Genomic DNA, 24,419 nt, shown 5'->3' with positions numbered 1-24,419 from the left:
TCTCCTGTAAGGCCCAGGAGAGCTCACAGATATGCTACAAAATAATCACAGAGACTTAGCCAACTACTGCCCCTGTGCCCTAGGCATATAGTGGATACAACTAACCGCAGGGGCTTCTCCAACTGGGTGCTTGTGCCCTTGATGCACAGCTGTGTCCTCAAGTGACCTTAGGCAGCCAGGAGCCCATTAAGGGTTCATAAATATTCTATACATACATACATCTGATTATAACAGACCACATTATGGGAAAGACAAGCACATTGGAGCCTGTTGTTATGTAACTTGCAACTGTCAATCAAATCTGTCAGTTCACACCCACCTATATGAATATGTAAAAGCCCTGTGTTTAAAACCCCTTTACCTCCTACCTCATCATCCCTGTGCCAGTGCCTCTCTTGGCTGTGTCCACTTCTCCCTTGAGGTGTTCATCCTGTTTTTTCTGTTACTTTTCAATAAACTTGTTTGTACCACAGGTAAGACCTCAGATTCTTCTTTGTGTCCATACCAAGAGCCAAGGTCCACAAGGGACGATCTTCTTCAGCCCTCTCCTTACCCAGTAATAGTTTCAAAACATGAATTTAACACAAGGAATTGGTTACATAGGTTTTGGAAGAGTAAGGAACAAAAAGAAGCAGATGGGATCAATTCATAAACTTTCCTTTGGATGTCATTAGAGATTTCATGGGTTTGATCTTCATGATTCAAAGTGTTTGCTAACTTTCCCACCAAATAATCATCAACAGTAACTCTTGGAGATGCCTTTCTAACAAATGCTGTTCATAAATTCCAACAGAAGCTGCACTTAAAATCTTTGGTGTGGTTGGTTTCATGTTTTCCATCTCTCTGACAGCTTGATAAAACTTCTAGGTGCTACTGGTCTATAACCTGGTATCCTTTCACTGTCATTCAGAAGAAGAGATGTACCTGACCTCCAGTTTGCTGCATGTAATCTTTAAAAAATTGGAGTTCACACTGCCTATAAGAATGCTGTCCAGGGGAACTATGCAAAGTTTCCCAACATTTGCTGCCACTTTCAACATTCATTTCTTTGTCTGACTGCAACCATTGTATTCTTGAACCACATACTTCTTTACAAATAATAAACTATTTATTTGATTTTTCATGGTGTTGATATCATTACCAGCTGTATCCGAGGATCGAAGATAATGTTAATTCTGCCGCTTTACTTCTGAAAGCTTCTAGCTCTCCAATATTGTCACTCAATTTAATGATGTTCATCAAGTCCTCATAGTTTCAATCAGAATCACAGATCATCCATAAGATATATTGATTAATATAATCAGGACATTGAGTTGTTTTATTAATGGAGGAAGGATTTCCCATGTAAGGATTTTCCTGACAAAGATCACATGATCTTGTTCTGGAAATCTCCAGGAGGTAGCAATAAATACAATAAGACCTCACACAAAGCCCTTAGGAATCCTTCTTCATCTTTGAGAGAAGTGCACAGCACAGTAGGTCATGGCAAATGTCCTTTTCCAATTCAGCTTGAAAGAAGGTTATCTACAAGATCTTCTGCAGTACCTTTCACTTGATCCTCTTTTTCTGTTATCTTCTGTTGAGCCTTTCTGAGTACTTGAGATGAAAGATTTTATCCTTCCTGCAGTCAGACTGCATTTTATGTGCACATGTTAGCTGAGCTGGATATGGTAAAAGACTCTAGTTTCAGAGGGTCGGATGATGCTGATGGAGAGTCTTTTAATGGATCTCCTAAAGGAAGCATAAATGTATCTTTAGATGACCTTTCAAAAGTATCTTCTGCTGATTCAGTACAACTTCATACTTACATTTCAGACACTGGTGTTTGTAATGATCATGACAAGACACGCCCATTATATGACATCACTGTACACTGGCACAGTCTCAACAGTGAGATGATGTGGAAAACCTACTGCCGCCATAGTGACTTTCACGACTTCCACACGAGGAAGCTACAGAAGCAAAAGGAAGAAGGCATGACACCGTGATGTGAGGCTACTAAAACTGCTGGGCTAGAACCCTTTAGCCTGCACCTGTTGCTGTGCTGTTACTAGAATCATTTGTCACAGTCACTCCTGGATTGCTGAAGAGGGGTCATATCCATCAAAGTGGGGATTTATCAAAGGTATGACCTCTACCAGATTCCTGTGGTCAAGAACCACACAACTCTCAATGTATCCACCACAATACTATAATCCAATTCCCCTACCTTTTCTCACTAGTGCCTCTCATTTGAGTTTTCATAGGAGGCTGGTAAATGCTATCTGCAGATTCCTGTTCTGCAAAAATACATACCAGAGTCCAGAGGGAAACGGGACCTGAGACTATCCAGATACTTGTCCAGCACAGGAGGCAATCTGCTACTCCACCCACAATGAGTTGTTTTTCTATTAATAGTATTAGAAGTAGCTGCCTGCACATCCTCCACACTTTTTCAACTGCTGCTTTTTGTTTCCTGAAGCACATAGTGATGGGTCAAGTGAACAATCTAACCCGTTAAACTGACCTGATCTGATTGGCCCACAGGGAAGAAAAGGACATTTGGGGACTTACCACTTCAATCCTATTGTTAACTTGTGTAATGGAAAGGAAAAGCAAAGGATAATACTAGAGAGTAAGTGTGTGCTATTGGACAGTTCTTTGAAATCTATTAATAGAACACTGCATCAGGAAACTAATCATCTCAGTAGAAGACAATCCAATCCCTGTTCTGTTGATCTCTGGTTGGTGTTCCTGCAATAGCTGAACATCAGCCTAGAGGACAGAAAACCAGAAAGTACAGGAGATCAGATCATGCAGTAGGGAAATGTTTCCTTATCCTTGAGAATATTCAGCTCAGATTGCAAACCTAAATGGAGAAACTTGCTTAATTTATTTTTCGTAAACACAAAATGTGCTGTGCTGTGTAATAAGTCACTTCATTTATGTCTGACTCTTTGTGACCCCATGGACTGCAGCCCTCCAGGCTCCTCTGTCCAAGGGATTCTCCAGGCAAGAATACTGGAGTGGGTTGCTGTGACCTCCTCCAGGGATTGAACCTGCATCTCTTACACCTCCTGCATTGGCAGGTGAGTTCTTTACCATCCGTGCCCCCTGGGAAACCCTAAATACAAAATAGCTACAAAGTAATATTTACAAATTATATACAAGGTATAAAGTAAAAACACAATAGGCACCTGAATTTTGTTTCACTCTCCCTCCCTTCTTCCACTATTCTCAATTCTGCATTTATAACAATTGCCCATTGTTAGAATATTACCAAGTATCTTTGTATCCCTGAATAAGGCACTTCTTTATTTTGCATATTTTAATATTCATGTAAATGAATTCTAATCTATATAATCTTGTAAAATAAACACATTTACTTTAAAATGTGTTCTGTTATTAAATTTTAATCTTGCATATAGCCATGTTTTATTCATATTCATTGCTGAGTAATATTTCTATTTCAATTTTAAATATAATGAGTCAAAATTTCATGCTTCATTTATTCTTTCAGCTCTTTGTGGATTTTGCTGTTTGTTTCAATTTCTTTTAATATTCAGACAGTTCTGCTACAGAATCTTTGTCTTCAAATCCTAATGCAAATAAGCAGTTGTGAGTGTATCCTCAGAGATAGAATTTCTGAATAACAAGAAATACTGCATGCATTTAATTTTAAGAATTTAAAACTGTTTTCCAAAGTGGGTGAACACACTTAAAATCCTTCCAGATGCTTCTCTTTTTCATTAATGCTTAATTTTTTCCCACTTAATTTTTTTTCCAGTGTGGTTCAGTTATTTTCAGAACTATAAAACATTTATCAGAATATTGGCCAGTATAGATTTATGACCAAATGACCTATTGAAAAATTCATGCTATGACTGTCATTAGTTTGCAACTGGAATATATGGCTTTCTGAGAGTGCTTTGGCATTCTGATAGAGTCAATACATACAAAATAAAATTTAAGATATGTCTCAAAGGGAAATTTTTAAAAATTATAAATTATGAAACAAATATTTTCATTTATTAAACATCTTCAAAGGCTGGATTTTTGTGCAAGGGTATTTTTACTTATAAAAGATGGTAACATGGTGTGTTTAATTCACTTTTAAAGGTTGATCTCAGATGTTGTGTACAGTTATCTGGTCAACTAAGTAAACTGTCAGATAGGTTACATCCAAAGAATACATCACAAACTCCACAGATGCTACCATCAGCTTTTAGTTTGCTAAGAGAAGCTGTATTTGTTGCTAGTTCAATGCCTTCCAGAATTATTTAAAAATTCATCAAACACATTAAAGGGGCCCATTTTATCTGTGGACTGACAGACAGAGTTCTGAATTATATGTTAAAATACACTGAAATAAAATATTACTTTGATAAGCTAACTATGAGGTATACTTTTATACTAAGCTTCTTGAGCAATTAAAATATCAACAGTACTCATAAGTACATTAGCATTCATGCTACAGGATGAAGGATGAATAGTTATTCTTGTTCAAAAAATAATTTATAAATTTCTAAATTGACAGAGTTAGGGAATGTGTTGAAAAATACAGATAAATATGGGCTTGAACATATATGGATGTGTGCTATTATTTTCAGAAATATAGAGAAACAAATGTAGATAAATTCTGTTTACTTTGTTTATGGTCTTATTTCCTTCAAATATCACAATATAATCACAAATAGAATAAAATTTCAAGTAAATTAAGGCATTAAATGTGAATCCTTCCTAATTTTCATTTAATTCTTATTAAAAACTTTGTCAAGTTCCATTTAAGATCACAGAGCTTCTGTCACACTATGAGATAAACATTTTTTCATTAACCCTTTCAATACATTTAGAATATGAAGGAATAATCCTTTGGGGTGAGAAAGTACACTAGTAAATTTTTATGGAGGGTATAAAGGCATTTTTTTTCCTGAGTCACATCTTTACTTGGTCAAGTTCCTTCCTGATAATGCAGCCATGTGAACAGAGAAACCACGGGACGTCGCCCAGCCTCCCAAAGCACACTTTCCAGTAAACAAGGAACCAAAAGTCCTCCTCCTCCACTATCATTTCATGTCATGATGGAGACAGCATGGATGACAGGACAGTGGCCAAGCCCCTCCAAAATCCTCCTCTTCCCTAATCACAAAGCAGTGTGAGAACTTGACTCAGGGGCTGAGAACCTCATATTGCTGTGTCACTGGGTTGTAGGGAGCTGGGTGGCAAGGAAGGACTGTCTTCAAAACTCAAAACTTATTAACAGCTTAACATTTATGTAAGTTTACATAAGACTTAAGACTCAGTCATTTCACTTCCAAATTGAAGCCATGCAAGGAAGAATGGAAGTAGGAAAATACAAAAGCTTCTGAAGACAACTCATCCAGGACATTTTCTGTTAAGGGCTGCATAGAAATTAGCTTTAGGTGGACACTGTGTGAGAACAAGAAAGAAGAAATTATTAAAAGCTTTGCCCACATGACTGCTTTAGCAGAAAAGGAGAAAGTGACTGTGCAGAAGGCATTGGGGTGACTGGGAGACAATAGCTACAACAATGCCAATGAGCAGGTGAGAGGGGTTAAGATCAGTGGATTAACTGAGTTGACAATGGGTGGATTGTCCATCATGTATATGTAGAGTGCAGAAACAGTATGCATGCAAGTGGAGACTAGATTTTGTGGAAGGAAGGGGAGTAGTTTTCATCTGTATGTCACAACAGGTTTGTGACCAAATGACCTACTGAAAAATTCATGCTATGACTGTCATCAGTTTGCAACTAGAATGTATGATTTTCTAAGAGTGCTTTGGCACTCCGACAGAGTCAATGCATACAAAATAAAATTTACAATGTGTCTCAAAGAGAAGTTTTTAAAAAATTATGTTATTGAAACAAATATTTTCATTTATGAAACATCTTCTAAGACTGAATGAGAAGAAAAAATATGCTGAAGATTTAAGATAGCAAAAGGCTGAGAAGGATAAAAATAATGATGTAGGTGGGAAAAATATACTTGCAGTAGGCTTTCCAGAAATTGCTGAATGGCCACCCAATATTTAAGGTCATGTGTTTAAAGAAGGGTCACTCAGCACACTGGTGAGATTATCTCCAGAAATGGCACCTGCTTAGATGAAGAGCTCAGGAATGGAACAGATGACTGTTGGATTGAACTAAGGTCAACATTTTGTTTTGATATATATCATGGAAGCAGTAGGGCAAGGGAGTAAAGATAATTTGAGAGGAGGAGATTTGGGGCTGTCCCATGAAATCTAATTTGGATCAGCAGTGGCATGAGGAGACAAGGTTCAGCTCAGTTCAGTTCAGTTGCTCAGTTGTGTTCGACTCTTTATGACCCCATGGACTGCAGCACACCAGGCTTCCCTGTCCATCACCAATTCTCTGATCTTACTCAAACTCATGTCCATTGAGTCAGTGATGCCATCCAATCATCTCACCTTCTGTCCCCTTCTCCTGCTTTCAATCTTTCCCAGCATCAGGGTCTTTTCCAATGAGTCAGTTCTTCACATCAGGTGGCCAAAGTATTGGAGTTTCAGCTTCACTATCAGTCCTTTTAAAAATGGAAGTATCAATGGACAGGAGATGCCTGTGTGGTAGGAGAATCATTTCCAAAGCGGTTTCATAGGTGAACTCAGGGATGGAAACCACCTCTTATTTATGCCAATGAAACAGCAAATTATTGAGTGACAAAAAATGGTAAGCATATAGTGAATTGTGGACTTTTATAAAAACTCCTTGCTAAGATGCAAAGAATTCGAAGTGACTTAATAGTACAGTTGGTGAAGGAAGGTGTTTTCCGAAAGAGTGTTGCTCATATGGCTAACTAGGAAAAACTAAGACAAACCGCTCTCCATTCAGGCAAATAGAGGGATATGAAGTTGTGTATCAGTGTACATCTGCTGTGATAGCTGGAAACTTTTAGCTTTGAATCTAAGCAGTACTACATATATTTCTCTTACACTGAGTAACTCCAGAAATAAAAAGGTCAAATATTCAACATGGCTCACTTTTCATCTTGTTCTGAACTTGGCAAAACTTTGCAAAATTCAGAGCTCCTGTGGAATTCTCAAGGGCACTGGAGCCTTGGCCCAGATGCATGAGCAAAACGGGAAATGGCCCCTTTGTCCTTTGATCACATAAATCCAAACCAAATAAGGGCCAAGCTGGAACAGACTGGATGTGCAAATTTCCGAGGAGAGACCACAACATGCATAGAACCATGCCATTTCAGCATTTCCCCCATTCCTCAAAAGTAGGAAGCCTGATGAATCAGTGGTGGTTCTACTCAGATCAAGTCATGGTCTTTCCATGTAACCATGATTACGTTCTAATTAAAAAGGAAAGTTTTGGGAGCTTAGCTTTTGGAGTAAAAGACTCTAGGAATGGTGAGGTCTTTATCAAGTATTAAATCAAAAAGGCAAGATTTTTTTTTCTAATGAATTCTTTTTTAATCTTTTTATTTTATTTTTAATTAAGTTATTTATTTTAATTGGAAGCTAATTACTTTACAATACTGTCGCGGCTAATGTGGAGCTATTTATCTCAGGGTGGGGACAGTTGAAACTCACCTTTATTTATCTAGTTGTATGAAATCACATCTAAGTAATTATTCCTCCCTCTAATGGTCACTACCTCGACTTCCAACAATGTGTTTAATATGCTGTTAGCTTTCTATTCCTTGATTCTTATTTCACTATTACCACAATCTACCTCTCCTTACAGTTAAAATCTTTCAATAGCTCTCATTGTTATAGAAAATAATACAAAATCTTTTTAGCCTGGTATTAAAGGATAACCCATTGACTCAAAATCTATAACAATATTTACAATGTGTATGCAATGTTCTAAAAAATGCTATGATGGGTGAGATAGGTAAAGTCTCTGTGTTTACATTATAAGAGGAACAGGAGGAATGGAGGAGAACATATCAATAACATTAAAGTCCTATTTGTTGTTGTTGTTTAATCACTAAGTTGTGTCTGACGCTTTTGTGACCCCATGGACTATGGCCTACCAGGCTCTTCTGTCCATGGGATTTCCCAGGCAAGAATACTGAAGCAGATTGCCATTTTCTTCTCCAGGGTATCTTCCTGTCCCAGGGATCAGACACGCATCTCCTGCACTGGCAGGTGGATTCCTTACCACTTGTACCGCCAGGAAAGCCCTACGGTTCTATAGCACCATTAGAAAGGGGTAATGCATGCCATCTCATTTAATCTTTAAAACAATCTCATAATTTTAATTAGATCCCATTTGTTTATTTTTGCTTTTATTTCCAGCATTCTGGGAGGTGGATCATAGAGGATCCTGCTGTGATTTATGTCTGAGAGTGTTTTGCCTATGTTCTCCTCTAGGAGTTTTATAGTTTCTGATCTTACATTTAGATCTTTAATCCATTTTGAGTTTATTTTTGTGTGTGGTGTTAGAAAGTGATCTAGTTTCATTCTTTTACAAGTGGTTGACCAGTTTTCCCAGCACCACTTGTTAAAGAGATTGTCTTTACTCCATTGTATATTCTTGCCTCCTTTGTCAAAGATAAGGTGTCCATATGTGTGTGGATTTATCTCTGGGCTTTCTATTTTGTTCCATTGATCTATATGTCTGTCTTTGTGCCAGTACCATACTGTCTTGATGACTGTGGCTTTGTAGTAGAGCCTGAAGTCAGGCAAGTTGATTCCTCCAGTTCCGTTCTTCTTTCTCAAGATTGCTTTGGCTATTCGAGGTTTTTTGTATTTCCATACAAATCTTGAAATTATTTGTTCTAGTTCTGTGAAAAAAAGACAGCCTTCTGAATGGGAGAAAATAATAGCCAATGAAGCAACTGACAAACAACTCATCTCAAAAATATACAAGCAACTTATGCAGCTCAACTCCAGAAAAATAAACGACCCAATCAAAAAATGGGCCAAAGAACTAAATAGACATTTCTCCAAAGAAGACATACGGATGGCTAACAAACACATGAAAAGATGCTCAACATCACTCATTATTAGAGAAATGCAAATCAAAACCACAATGAGGTACCACTTCACACCAGTCAGAATGGCTGCGATCCAAAAATCTGCAAGCAATAAATGCTGGCGAGGGTGTGGAGAAAAGGGAACCCTCCTACACTGTTGGTGGGAATGCAAACTAGTACAGCCACTATGGAGAACAGTGTGGAGATTCCTTAAAAAATTGCAAATAGAACTACCTTATGACCCAGCAATCCCACTTCTGGGCATACACACCGAGGAAACCAGAATTGAAAGAGACACATGTACCCCAATGTTCATCGCAGCACTGTTTATAATAGCCAGGACATGGAAACAACCTAGATGTCCATCAGCAGATGAATGGATAAGCAAGCTGTGGTACATATACACAATGGAGTATTACTCAGCCGTTAAAAAGAATTCATTTGAATCAGTTCTGATGAGATGGATGAAACTGGAGCCGATTATACAGAGTGAAGTAAGCCAGAAAGAAAAACACCAATACAGTATACTAACACATATATATGGAATTTAGGAAGATGGCAATGACGACCCTGTATGCAAGACAGGGAAAGAGACACAGATGTGTATAATGGACTTTTGGACTCAGAGGGAGAGGGAGAGGGTGGGATGATTTGGGAGAATGACATTCTAACATGTATACTATCATGTGAACTCAATCGCCAGTCTATGTCTGACGCAGGATGCAGCATGCTTGGGGCTGGTGCATGGGGATGACCCAGAAAGATGTTATGGGGAGGGAGGTGGGAGGGGGGTTCATGTTTGGGAATGCATGTAAGAATTAAAGATTTTAAAATTTAAAAAATAAAAAACTAAAAAAAAATAAAAAATAAAAAAATAAAACAATCTCATAAAAAAAGAAGCAATCTTATCTCCATTTTACAGTTAAGAAAACTGAGGCTCAGATTAAGTAACCTTTTTCTACTCAACCAGCAAGTGATGTGGCCAGCGTGAATATATCGCAACTTGGCTTCACAGACCTTAACCACTAAGTCTTTTCCTTCCAGTACAAGTCTTTTAAGTCTATCCCTTCCTGAATACCTGATTGCATTCAGGTATGTGCAAAATTTCACCTTTACTATTTGAAACACCAAACACAAATGTGCCCAGAATAAAGAAATGTTAATGTTTTAAATGGGCCTGGCATGCTGCGATTCATGGGGTCGCAAAGAATCAGACATGACTGAGTGACAACTGAACTAAACTGAACTGAATGTTTTAAATGGCTTATTTTGGATAACTGGATATAAAGAGTCTCAGAAACATTTTTCTTGGTGATTTTCACATTCTCGTATAGATTGTGTATTCTTCATATAAATGATTTTTCTTGCTTGTTTGTTTTGTTGATTCACTGACTGTTCTAAATCCTAGGAATCCTGAGAAACCAAGTACATTTCCCATTTTAAAATAAAAACCACAATGTGTTAAACTTACTAAAATGGTAGAAATCTTATACTAAATATAACTTTTGAAACTCATAAATAATTCTGTCACTGTATTTGTTTATGACATTTATTCAAGAGTTAAATATCACATCAAAGTTGCAACTAACTTTAGATTTACAGAGATGAAAACTGTAGTCTACCGAAGAAATAACCAAATAAGAACTTGATACGGGTTGTTTAAAACTGGTTCAGTTTTGAAAACTCCCAAGTTGGAAAATGATTCATAGCTCTAAGCTTTGGAGAAAAAAAATAAATGCACATCGTCATTTTGTTATGCAGGAATGAAAACACAAGTGTAGATGTAGGGCATATTTTTAAATTTCTCCATTTTCTCTTCACAAAAACCATCTCAAAGTTCTCTAGCATTTCATTCTCAAAGCTACCTTTCCAATCTGACAGTTACAAACTATATTTGTAACTAAAATAATAATGCATAATGACAGATTAATTAAGTCAGAAAACAAAATGTAAAAGCACCTTTCAATATTTTTCTTTACCCATAAGCACACTTCAGGCCCACCCTATATCTTCACCAGTGTAACCTGCCGCAAGTATTTCTGCGTCCTTTTGTCAGAGATGTTATTAAAATAACCTGCAGATTCAAGGGGAGAAACACGCTCTTCTCTGGTTGGTAAAAAGAACTGTTTGGTTTGGTTTAATTAGGTTTTCATTAGACACATGAAACAGATTTACCTTAAGATGGTAAGTTAAAAAAAAAAAAACAGGCACATTAAGCAACTCGCCAACACACCAGTACTTAGTTTTACCTGACAGTACCCTTTGTATTAAAATTTACTGGATTAAATCAAGATGATAAGGAGAAGAAATAAAGACGGTGACGTAGGAAGATGCTGATCTCACCTCCTGCCACGAACACTTCAAAACTACATCGATATATGGACCAATTCTCACTGAAAGCAAACTGCAGTCCAGTAGAAAATCTCTTAGACAACCAAGGCTGTAACAAAGGTTCACACAAAGTCAGGTCAGAGGGGAAGGGAAGCACTTAGGTTAGGACCCATGCCCCTAGGAGGGACATAGAGCAGGAAGGAGATTACCTGGGCTGGGAGATCCTCTCTGAGGAGTGAGCAGTTCCATCCAGCCTTGGGATTGGAAACCAGAAGGATGAGTCCCCTTAGCTGGTTTGCAAACCAGTGGGATGAACTGACAGCAGGGCTATAAGAAATCTAGACTCTGCTCGTGAAGAGTACATGCATACTTGCTTACTCCAGAAACAAAGTGGAGCAAGCAAACAGAAACTGCTTAGGACTCTGGCTGATTTATCTTGGGAGCCCCAGCACATCCCCCAGACCACGCTCACTGCCCACTCTGGCCCCAGCTCCAGCACTCTCCCCATAGGGCAGCGGTGCTAATGCTGGAAGTAGCCAGGACACACACGAACAGAGAGCAGAACCAGCTTGGACTCAACCCTCAGGGCTTTTGCTCCAGCAAGCTGGTACCTGAACACATCTCCCCCTCCCCAGTAACGTGGTATTGGCCACTGAGCAGAGGAGAAGCCTTGGCTGTGGCTTTAGTCTCTCCATATCCGTTTCCATCTCCTAGTAATGCGATATCTGAAAGCACACGTGTGGGAAGACAGACTAGTGGTCACTTAAGATCCAGCTCTCCCGCCAAAGCCACTGGGCACTTACAGACTGTACAGGAACACTGCCACACAAGGACACCCCTTCAAGACTAAGACGGGTAACTGTTTCACCTAACGTCACAGAAACAGAAAGGTAAGCAAAATGAGAAGACAGAGGAATTTGTTTCAAACTAAAGAATAAATGGGGAAAAAAAAATGAAACAGAGATAAACGACTTGCCAGATAAAGAGTTCAAAACATTAATAATATCGGGTTGCCAAAAAGTTATTTGAATTTTTCTGTCCCATTTTATGGAATAACCTGAATGAACTTTTTGCTGAATTCAATAAGAATGCTAGTTGAACCAGGGGGAAAAAAATAGATGAACACAGCAAGAATTTTAACAAGGAACTAGAAAATTCAAAAAAGAACCAGTCAGAACTGAAGAATACAATAATTGAAGTGAAAGACATGCTAGAAGGTATTAAGAGCAGATAAGGTGATACAGAAGGAAGCATAAGTGACCTGAAAGGCAGAATAATGGAAATCATCCAATCAGAACAGCCCAAAGAAATACAAATTTTAAAATGAGAACAGTTCAAGGGACCTTGAGACATCAAGTGAACCAACATGAAAGTTATAGGGCTCCCAGAAGCAAAAGAGAGAGAGAAAAGAGTCAACAAAATATTTGCTGAAATTACAGCTGAAAATGTCCCAAACCTGAAGAAGGAAACATATATGCAAGTACAGGAATCACAGACTCCCAAACAAAGAGACCCACACCAAGATGCATCATAATTAAAATGGCCAAAGTTAAAGAGAGAATTCTAAAGGCAGCAAAAGAAAAACAAACAATCATATCAAGGAAACTCTCATTAGGCCATTAGCCAATTTTTATGGAGAAACTTGGCCAACCAGAAGGGAGTGGCATTTTAATACATGAGCTGAACGGAATAAATCTGTAACATCGGATACCCAGCAAGATTTCATTTAAAATTGAGAGAGAGATAAATAACTTCTCAGAAAAGCAAAACCTAAGAGTTCACCAAGACTAAACCAACCAGTCCATTCTAAAGGAGATCAGCCCTGAGATTTCTTTGGAAGGAATGATGCTAAAGCTGAAACTCCAGTACTTTGGCCACCTCGTGTGAAGAGTTGACTCATTGGAAAAGACTCTGATGCTGGGGGGGATTGTGGGCAGGAGGAGAAGGGGATGACCGAGGATGAGATGGCTGGGTGGCATCACTGACTCGATGGACATGAGTCTGAGTGAACTCCGGGAGTTGGTGATGGACAGGGAGGCCTGGTGTGCTGCGATTCATGGAGTCGCAAAGGGTCAGACAGGATGGAACGACTGAACTGAACTGAACCGAACTGAAACCTACCCTAAAAAAATGTTAAAGGATCTTTTCCAAGTGAAATAAAAAAAGGCCACAGCAAGAGGTCAGAATCTATAGGAAAGGAAAATCCCAGTAATAAATGCAAATATATAGTGAAGCTAATAACAACAATTCACATGGCAATTATAGTAATGACATGATAGGAAGAGGACCATAGTTTCTTCTACTCATTCTCTGACTCTCTCCTACTCCTTGGCTTCTTCTTCTTTATATACATATTCTACTTAGCACAGATTGCTAGGAAAACTTTCATAGACCATGTAACTCTGAGGCTTTTATTTCAAGATTCATAAACAGACATTAAGAAAGATCCAGAGTCCTCTCTGAAATTGAATGGTATTTGTTTATATATAGGTATGTTCATTTTTCTGTAAATGGAAGCCTATTCTCTATGTTCCAATAATTAAGAACAAAATTCTAAGCCAACATATGTGAGTGAAGTCGCTCAGTCATGTCTGACTGTGACCCCATGGACTATAGCCTACCAGGCTCCTCCCTCCATGGGATTCTCTAGGCAAGAGTACTGAAGTGGGTTGCCATTTCCTTCTCCAGGCAATCTTCCCGACTCAGGGATTGAACCCAGGTCTCCCGCATTTCAGGCAGATGCTTTAACCTCTGAGCCACCAGGGAAGCCAACATATATATATATATATATATATATATATATGTGTGTGTGTGTGTGTGTGTGTGTGTGTGTGTGTGTGTGTGTGTGTGTGTGTGTGTGTGTGTGTGTGTGTGTATATTCTATAAATGAGGCAAGTCCAGAGAAATGGACTTCAGGTCCAGAAAAGAGATTCAGGTCAGGTATTACAGTGTGTTGATCTGAAAGCTTTTACCTACATCCTTAAATTTAGGCTAAGTATTTTTTAAAATGTGTTTTTGCCCCAAACATCACACTTGGTTTAAGAATATCTTATGTAGAAAGAATGATGAAATTGAATTTTAATGTAGAGTGAGGAGGTACTAATGTACCTGAGAGTGGATGGGTGAAATAAGATGTTATTCAGATTTCTGAAACTGACACCTAATATTTTCTCAGAAATTGCTTTAAGATGTAATGCTTTTTTAAAGCTTTAGGAGATGATAGAAGAAAACAGAAAAATAGTCTTGAAGGATGTTAAGGGACAGGTTGCACTATTTTGTGCCCTGAGTTACCCAGCCCAGAAAGGTGTGAGCCACCTTCTATCCTGTATCCTTCCTCACATGCCAGTTGGTTCCACCACTTTAATCTCTCTCTCCTGGGTTTGTCTTCCCTTTGTCTGTCAATACCTTAAAGCATGGCATCCTTATTTTTACCTGGACCACAGAAACAACATCCTGACCAGGTCTGTGTTTTGTTTTGTTGCTTTAAATCTGCCCATGCTCCCCCATCTCTCCATTTGGTCACTCTTATATTGTCAAAGGTCTGCTTTTAAGACTGAACTCACATCCTTTTACATAGCTCTTTCTTGGACAGTCCATTCTCTTACCACATTTCCAAAACAATCCTTCCTACAGGGCCTTCAGACACCTACTGATATTAATAAACTTACCATACTTTTTCAGGTCTCTGTATCTTGTTTTATCCCATTTCTTTGCTAGAAATCATCACCCTAGTCCTCCCTCCCACAGAGACTCAGCTCAGGCATTTTCAAATTTAAGAAGTCTTTCTGGACACTTATCTGCTACTCTTGCCTCATGGTGCTGCTGATGCACACTTAGGTGCCTCTTCTCTGAAATTCAATGACCTCTCCATCAGAGCCTCACTTGTACAATGAAGACTCTGATTCTCACGCCGTGTCCCCAGTCACACTAAATTTCTTCATACAGTTATCATACTCTGCTTATTTTCATAACCCTGAAGCACACAATTAAACAAAACAGATGAACAAAATTGAAAAATGTTCAATTTAAATTTGCATCAGTTCTCTTTATCTTTGCACCAAAGCCATAAAGCTGACTATATATTTTATTCAGTTGGCCCCGATCACTATTTTTCTTGGAAGTTTAAGGGAACACAGTCTTTTAAATAATAGCCAGTGTTAATAGTTAGTATTTATAGCGTGATTCTTATGGACCCAGGAACAATACCAACTATTTTACAATCATTATGTCTTTTTAACCTTGAAACATAGCCCTACTTTATGGATGTGAAGACTGAGGCCCAGGATATTCAAATGAATTAATTTCTCAAGGTTGCTGCTACTGCTGCTGCTAAGTCGCTTCAGTTGTGTCTGACTCTGTGTGACCCCATAGACGGCAGCCCACCAGGCTCCCCTGTCCCTGGGATTCTCCAGGCAAGAACACTGGAGTGGGTTGCCACTTCCTTCTCCAATGCATGAAAGTGAAAAGTAAAAGTGAAGTCGCCCAGTCGTGTCTGACTCTTAGCGACCCCATAGATTGCAGCCCACCAGACTCCTCAAGGTCCATAGGATTTTCCAGGCAAGAGTACTGGAGTGGGGTGCCATGTTACCCAATCACAAAATGCAAAATCAGAACTTAACCACAGTTTAGTTGATGTCCTCAAATGCTATACCGCATATGGAATACCTAGTGTATCATTTTATGAAGAAGAATTTAACTACAAATATCTGATCTCTTTCCCTATGCAGTAAAATTCCACTCTAAATGTCTATTCATTTCTTTTCACATATTAAAAACAATGCACCTATTTAGTTTAGTGATGAGCTCATACATTATTTCATCTTGGCAACAATTTAAAATCAAAAGGTAGCAATATAAATAACAATTTAAAAGCATACATAACAATGGAAGCAAATAGATATTTATAGAGAATACCATGGCATCAGAAGCTTTTCGGAGAACCATCAGAGTGATAAAATCTTTGGTATTATCTCAGTTTAATCCTTAAGATTTTTGGACTATATGTAGATTAGGAAAATGTAGGTACTCATTTTGCATATGGGTACAAACGCTAAGGCCCAGAAAGGCTGAGTGCCTTGTAAGAGTGATTGAATAATTTGTAAGAGTGAAGTCTACAGCTAATGTCTCCTAGATTACAGTCCACTATTAGCTTTGAGAGAATAGGAAGATAAGCCTCCCTCACCCTTTAAAATAACAACCTTAAAAAAAAAGGAAGAAACAAACACTCTTTGCACCCCATCCCCTTTGACTTGCAGAAACCAGGTCCATTCCTGTCGAACCACACCCCTCCAAAACCCACCCCCAGCTCTCACTCCCTTCTCACTCCCTACCCCAGAATCTCAGTGATTCATTCGTTAAATCACATGTGTGAAGCTTTGGAAAGCTAAATGGTTAGAACACAGAATGTCCAGCATAGCGCATTAATATTTTCAAGTTCAACAAGATGTATTTGAAATGTTTATAAATCCAGTTGGCATCTGGCATTTGTTAGGTAAGTAACTCAGCTTTTAAAATGCCTGCCAGCCCTGTGGCAAGTCAAGTTGCACCCACTTAATGAGAAATGTAGCTGGTAGCTTATCTCCGAGCTAGCCAGATGCCGCATGCTGCCACGCATCCACCAAAACAATATTAACAAAGTGCTGACACGTCCATGATTTGCGTTCAGATTCAGATTACGAAATAGAACTGTGACACCAGAAAGCTGATTGATGGCTCCTGAGTCAAAAACAGCTGTTTAGGTGGGTCCCCTGACATCTTGAGGAACTTTTCTTTTTTTTCTGTATTGTATCCCATGCTTGTATTTCTACGATGTGCATAGGATCATAGGATCCTGTTTCAATGCCCCAGGGAGAACCGACTTGTAGGTCACACTATATGGGCTCTGAAATAAATCTCTACATGCTTGAATGATAAAGCATAAGGCAAGAAATAAAATAGCAATGTAAATGAAAATTACATATATTTTCTTCCTGCCACTCTTGCTTTCTATGCTTTTAATTGTTTGGGGTTGTTGTTCAGTTGCTAAGTCATGTCGGACTCTTTGTGACTCCATGGACTGCAGCACACCAGGCTTCCTTGTCCTTCACCATCTCCTGGAATTTGCTCAAATTCACCTCCATTGAGTTGGTGATGCCATTCAACCCCTTCATACTACGTCACCCCCTTCTCCTCCTGCCTTAAACTTTCCCAGGATCAGGGTCTTTTCCAATGAGTTGGCTTTTTGAGTCAGGTGGCCAAAGTAATGGAGCTTCAGCTTAAGCATCAGTCCTTCCAATGAATATTTCCTTTAAGATTATCTGCTTATTTATTTATTGAAGGATAATTGCTTCATAGAATTTCGTTGTTTTCTGCCAAACCTCAACATGAATCAGCCACAGGTATATACCCTTTTGAACTTCCCTCCCATCTCCCACCCCAACCCACCCCTCTAGGTTGATACATAGCCCCTGTTCGAGTTTGCTGAGCCATATAGCAAATTCCTGTTAGCTAACTATTTTACATATGGTAATATAAGTTTCTGTGGTACCGTTTCCATACATCTCACCCTCTCCTCCCCTCTCCCCAAGTCCATAAGTCTCTTCTCTATGTTTGTTTCTCCATTGCTGCCCTGTAAATAAATTCTTCAGTACCGTTTTTCTAGTTTTATCTCCTTTCAGTCCAAGGGACTCTAAAAAGTCTTCTCCAGCATTACAGTTCAAAAACATCAGTTCTTTGCTGCTCAGCCTTCTTTATGGTCCAACTCTCACATCTGTACCTGACTAGTGGAAAAACCACGGCTTTGACTAGACAGACCTTTTTCAGCAAAGGAATGTCTCTGCCTTTTAATATGCTGTCTAGGTTTGTCATCACTTTCCTTCCAAGGAGCAAGTGTCTTCTAATTTCATGGCTGCATTCACTGTCCACAGTGACTTTGAAGCCCAAAAAAATAAAATCTGTCACTGTTTCCACCTTTTTCCCCATCTATTTGCCATTGTTTGGGAGTACAAAATGAATATTCAAAAAAACTAGTCCAGTTTGGCAGAGAACGTACATGTGCTACAGTTTTTCCCAATAATGGGATCTCAGTATGTTTGGTGTCTGCTTATTTTGAGTTTTCAAACTCTCACCAAGGTGTTTTCAGAACTGGCAAGTACCTTCATATCTCTTCCTATCCCCCTAGGACATGAACTCTCCAGCAGCTGGCAGCTGTAAATTTTCCTCAGAAGAAGCATGATTTGTCTTTGAGGTTGTACATATGATGAAATAGTCAAGAATTTTTATAGCAAGGATAAGAAGCTAACAAAACACAAAAGTCACATTCTCATTTTCAATTATGTTTTTGACACAGCAGAAGCTTCCCAAGGGGCAGAAGTTTAATCTTAATCTGACATGTTTTGACTAATAGCATGAAGTTTGGAGGAAAAACAGAGAAATGAATGTTGAAACTGAAGAAATTCTCTCTCTAGGATTCTATTTGATTCGTTCTCTTCTCTACAGAGATGTCTTAATTATGTGATATTTTGTAAATATCTTGTCCCCAAATTGGGTAAGATCAAGAAGATTTAAAATTGAGCAAAAATTTCCATTCTCAGAGAATTTTTAAAAAGTCTTTCAAAATGAATACGTCCTCTTCCAAAGTAGCCAGCATTTACTTAAAACAATATTTTGTCTTATTGTAGTTTTAAGTATGGTACACAGATGAGACTAGAGACAATATAAATAAGTTGCATGAAAATGACCTCTGTCATTCTTATGCAAAATCAGCAGGTTTCCAAGAAGACTGCCTTTTCCTGGTAGTCCCAATTCTTTTAACCGCAACCTGGTAGGTAGGATCTGTTCTCATCCTTCCTCACCTGGCCACAAAAATTATTTTTGTACTATAAGATGATTGTCTATATTTAATTTAGTGTTTTGTCATTTCCCTGTGGTTCTTACATTAAGTACATAAAATTTGAACCCCCTAAACTACTGTTAAATAACCACATACATACTGATTTGTTTCCCCCAAAAGGGAAACCCAAGGGAATATTAGAGATGGTGATATTTAATGAATTATGGTTAAATCAAAATTTCCCTTCAAGTTCACGGAGTATAAATGGTTCTTCCAAGTACAGAAGGGTTACTTCTTCCCACAGTAGGCAGGGAAAAAGGAGAGGAGAGGGAGGAAGAAAGGGAAAAAAGCAGCAAAGGAAGGCACGATGGAGAAAAGGAAAGATCATAGGTGAAGCCACTAGGCCGGGAACTTACTAATTTAACTATCTTAACGAATCTCATTATTAGTATTTGTGCTTTAGAGATAAGGCAACTGAGCTTCTACGAGGTTAAATAACCAGCTGAGCCAGAATTTTATTTCAAAGGCCATAAATGCTCTTGTGAGAATGTAAGAGTCTGATCTTTCCTGAAATACCTGAAATCAAAAAAGTAACAATATTGCTTTGCCTTTTCATATTGGCAAAGAGTTCATGTAAAGAACAGAAACATTTTGGTATGAAAAATGGATATCTTTTTTTTAGATTTTACTTAGAAATGATACTACATATTTGGCTTTGTCTAGTTTATTTCACTTAGTATGATAATCTCTGGGTCCCTCATGTTGCTGCAAATGGCATTATTTCACTTTTTTATGGCTGAGTGATATTCCACTATATAAATATACCATTGTATAAATAAATACACCATTGTATAAACATTCAATTGTGTAAATACACATCTTCTCTATTCATTCATCTGTCCATGAATACAGGCTGCTTCCACGTCATGGCTATTGTAAATAGTGATGCAATGTACATTGGGGGTGCCTGTATCTTTTCAAATAATGGATTTCTCCAGATATATGCCCAGAAGTAGGATTTCAGGATCATATGGGAGCTCTAGTTTTAGTTTTTTAAGGAACCTCCATACTATTCACCATAGTGGCTGTACCAGTTTACACTTCCACCAGCAATATAAGGGAGCTCCCTTTTCTCCACATTCTCTCCAGCATTTATTGTTTGTAGACTTTTTGATGCTGGGCATTCTGACCAGTGTGAGGTGATACCTCTGAACTTACATAAAAAAAACAGAAATAGACCCACAGACATAGAAAGCAAACTTGGTTGTCAAAAGTGGAAAGGGCATGGGAGGGATAAATTGGGAGTTGGGGATTTACACATACATGATACTATGTATAAAATAGATAACCAACAAGGACGTACTATAGAGCACAGAAAACTATATTCAATATTTTGTAACAGTCTATAAAAGAAGAGAATCTGATAAAGAATAGACATATATATATATATAACTGAATCTCTTGGCTGACCAACTGAAAGTAATATAACATTGCAAATCAACTATACTTCACAGGGAGCTCTGTGATGACCTAGAGGTGTGGGATGGGGGTTGGTGGGAGGGTGGTCCACGAGGGAGGAGATAATACGTATGCACATAGCTGATGCACTTCATTGTGTGATAGAAACTAGCACAACACTATAAAGCAATGATACTCCAACTCAAAAAAGACAAATAGAAAAGGATAAAAAAGTTTTGAAAAAACTGGGGGCAACTCTTCCTGTTTAGGACCTGCCCAGGTACCTCTCTAGGTCTTCTTCATATTGTTTGTCCTTATGCTTTCTTTGTTTGAACACCTTGGCTCAGAAATGAATCTCCTGTAATTTTTCTTATTACTGACCAATTTTAATATTCTGTCCCCATATAGCCTACCTTCTCTAGCACTCTAAATCCTTTGTGATCTGAGTTTAACAGAGTAAAGTTTTGCTCCTTTTCTCTACAAAACTTCAATTCTTGTTCCATTTCTCTGCCCTCTCCATTTACCACCTGCCTGGACAAAAACAAAGGAAACCCCAAGGAAGATTTTTTTTCCTACATATATCATGGTATCATTTCTAAAACTGTTGACACACAATACATTTTAATCTATCAACCATATCCTTTCCAAGTATACATAAGTGATTTTTAGTAATAGTAACTTATTTGGGTTCCCCTTATAAAAGCCAGACTTCATTTATTCAGCAATATCTACCTATTATATGCTAGGTAGTATTTTAAGTACTGTTGATTTAACAGTGAAGGAACTGAGAGAGATCCTCCTCTATTAAACAAAGCAAACAACAACAAAAGCTCTAAATATTACAACAAGTCATAGTAATGGAATCTCTTATAGTTTACCAAGATGACATGATTTTGCTATACTCATGAATCCTGGGGAATTAATAGTTTCTGCCTACAACTGAAAAATCATATACATCCCTTGAAGCTCATTCCTCTTGTAGCTGCAAGTAAAAAACTATAAGCAGTGAAATACATATTTAACCACAGTAGAAATGATAGATCTTTCACTTACTTTTAATATAAACAGAGGTGCTTGATGTAGGCAATAGAATGCACCATCTAGAGTGGAGAGTATTCAGAAGGTTTAGTAGGATGCTTCTGAAATATTATACTAAAACTGTCTACTTATGAGAGTTATTTGAACTTGGATGAACAATAAACCAAGAGTTTGCTTTCCTTATCTGTAAAAGGACAACTTTGGAGTAGATTATAATAATTTAAAATTATAAATTGTTTCACTAATTACAAAGTATCTGCACATTCATTCAGTTCAGTTCAGTTGCTCAGTCATGTCTGACTCTTTGAGACCCCATGGACTGCAGCACGCCAGGTCTCCCTGTCCATCACCAACTCTCAGAGTTTACACCAACTCATCTCCATTGAGTTGATGATGTCATCCAACCATCTCATCCTTTGTTGTCCCCTTCTCCTCTTACCTTCAATCTTTCCCAGCATCAGGGTCTTTTGAAATGAGTCAGTTCTTCATATCAGGTGGCCAAAGTATTGGAATTTCAGCTTCAACATCAGTCCTTCCAATGAATATTCAGGACTGATTTCCTTTAGGATGGACTGTTGGATCTTGTAGTCCGAGGGATTCTCAAGAGTCTTTTCCAATGCCACCGTTCAAAAGCATCAATTCTTCGGCGCTCAGCTTTCTTTATAGTCCAACTCTCATATCCATGCATGACTACTGGAAAAACCATAGCCTTGACTAGACAGATCTTTGTGGGCAAAGTAATGTCTCTGCTTTTTAATATGCTGTCTAAGTTGGTCATGACTTTTCTTCCAAGCATGACATTCATTACATTCTTGCATTTCCACAATAAAGTGTGATGTTAGAAAACCAGAAACTGAATTTCTATTGTATATATGCAGAAAATGAAACTCAGAAAATACACTAAAGGTCACATTGGTAGGAACTGGTGAAACCAGAACCCAAATCCAGGTTTTCTGACTCCTCATCCACTACTTTCACTTATCACTACTAAATTATCTAGAAGCTACAAAACATGTGAATTTTTAGGTTTTATACCTTCAGCATATTCTAGAAACACACTTTTTTAAATTTAAAAATCAAATAAATATTTATCAAATGAAAGACTCTTAGATAATTATCCTAATTGTCACATTTTTTCACACTTGTATGAGGACCATCGAAGATTACAATTGGAGGAATCCCAACCTAGAAAGACTTCAAGGAGTACTTCAGGGAGTAATTCATGTGAAGAGGTGAAGGGGCAGGGAATGATGGAGGTCAAAACAACCTTTCCTACTCACAAACATTGCAGATAACACAGTGAAAGACAGAAAGGGTATTCATCAAATACATGTCAAAATGTGGACCTCATTCTATAACAAATTTCCTAATGGCTTTGAAACCTAAACTATAGTTCTCCCTTTTATAATAGAGCATTTAATTGCCTACTTGCAATCACTAATTCTACTCCTGGTAGCTCAGCTGGTAAAGAATCCACCTGCAATGCAGGATTCATTCCTGGGTCGGGAAGATCCCTGGAGAAGAGATAGGCTACCTACTCCAGTGTTCTTGGGCTTCCCTGGTGGCTCAGATGGTAATCTGCCTGCAATGTGGGAGACCTGGGTTCAAGCCCTGGGTTGGGAAGATCTCCTGGAGAAGGGATAGGCTAACCATGCCATATTTCTTACCTGGAGAATTCCATGGACAGAGGTGCCTGAAGGGCTACAGTCCATGGGATCACAAAGAGTTGGACATGACTGAGTGATTTTCACCTCATTACACTACTGTTCTGGCAAGTTAGCAAGGTAGACATAAGAGTTAGAAGCTTTAGGGAAAACATTGTCTGAGGCATTCCTTTGGGAATTCTACAGTTGTTTAGTTAGTTCTTTTTGCTGTCTGACAAGATCTTTCAAAACCAAGAAAGGAGCATCTCAAAATAGTAACAAATAGTAAATCTCTGTCAGTTAGCAGACTTGGCTTCTGTGGAGGTTAAGTTCTGGACTGAGTATCTCCTACCTACACCATATATTCCTTTTACCAAAAAGAAAAAAGAAATATTTCCAACTACCTGTGACTTGAACCACAGAAGTTTTCCTACTTACAAAGGAAGTAATACCTAGTTTAACAGGAAACTCTATGCATCACCAAAACTGGATCTGTTTATAGAGTTCTGGGCAAACTGTCTCACCTTGCAACATCCTACCATTCATCACTACCACTGTTGATGGTCATACATTAATTCTTGGACTTGCTTTCATTGGATATATAATCTCTTATTTTGGTGCCATCAAAGATTTCTTTTATTGTTTTATCATTTCTGTAGAATTGTAAGACTTTCACTCAAAATAGACATTGACCACTTACTTCACGAAGCAATTCTGGCTGCTATCCTCTTCATATTGATCCAAGCCCACATAGCCCATCTAAACCAATGACTGCTGCTCCATGTCACACTAAGAGAGTGTGGGATGGAATGTTTTCTAAGGTTGGCGATAAGACTAAGTTTCAGAGTCTCCAGGTGAACTTCAAAGTCGAAGACCTTATAATCAGTAGCTCTCTTTCAACCCCTGCCAGCCTCCAAACAATTCCATCCTCTAAGACTCTATCACTTTCTTCAACTACATGGCTCAGGATTTCACAGAACATAAGGAAGTAGTATGATTTCCAACATCTATTGCTTTCTTCCCTGAAATAGTCCTGAGAATATTTATTTTGTTTATTCCAGAAAATGAAAACCAAAGATGGAGAAAGAAATTAGAGACAAGAGGACAAATACAAATGTATAACGTTACATAATATCCTACCACACAAGCAAAGAGAAGACAATGAAATCAATCACCAATTATACTTTA

The 24,419-nt window shown here is 38.2% G+C and overlaps 1 pseudogene; it reads right to left on the bottom strand.

Annotated features, from left to right (window-relative positions):
• Window positions 1–256: 256 nt before the first annotated feature.
• On the bottom strand, window positions 257–23,990 carry LOC105602671 (sorting nexin-13-like; annotated as a pseudogene).
• Window positions 23,991–24,419: the final 429 nt, after the last annotated feature.

This window comes from Ovis aries, chromosome 16 (genome assembly GCF_016772045.2).
Source record: "Ovis aries strain OAR_USU_Benz2616 breed Rambouillet chromosome 16, ARS-UI_Ramb_v3.0, whole genome shotgun sequence".
NCBI lineage: Eukaryota > Metazoa > Chordata > Mammalia > Artiodactyla > Bovidae > Ovis > Ovis aries.
Note: the sequence above shows the minus strand (reverse complement) of the source record. Positions and strands in the feature narration are given on the sequence as shown.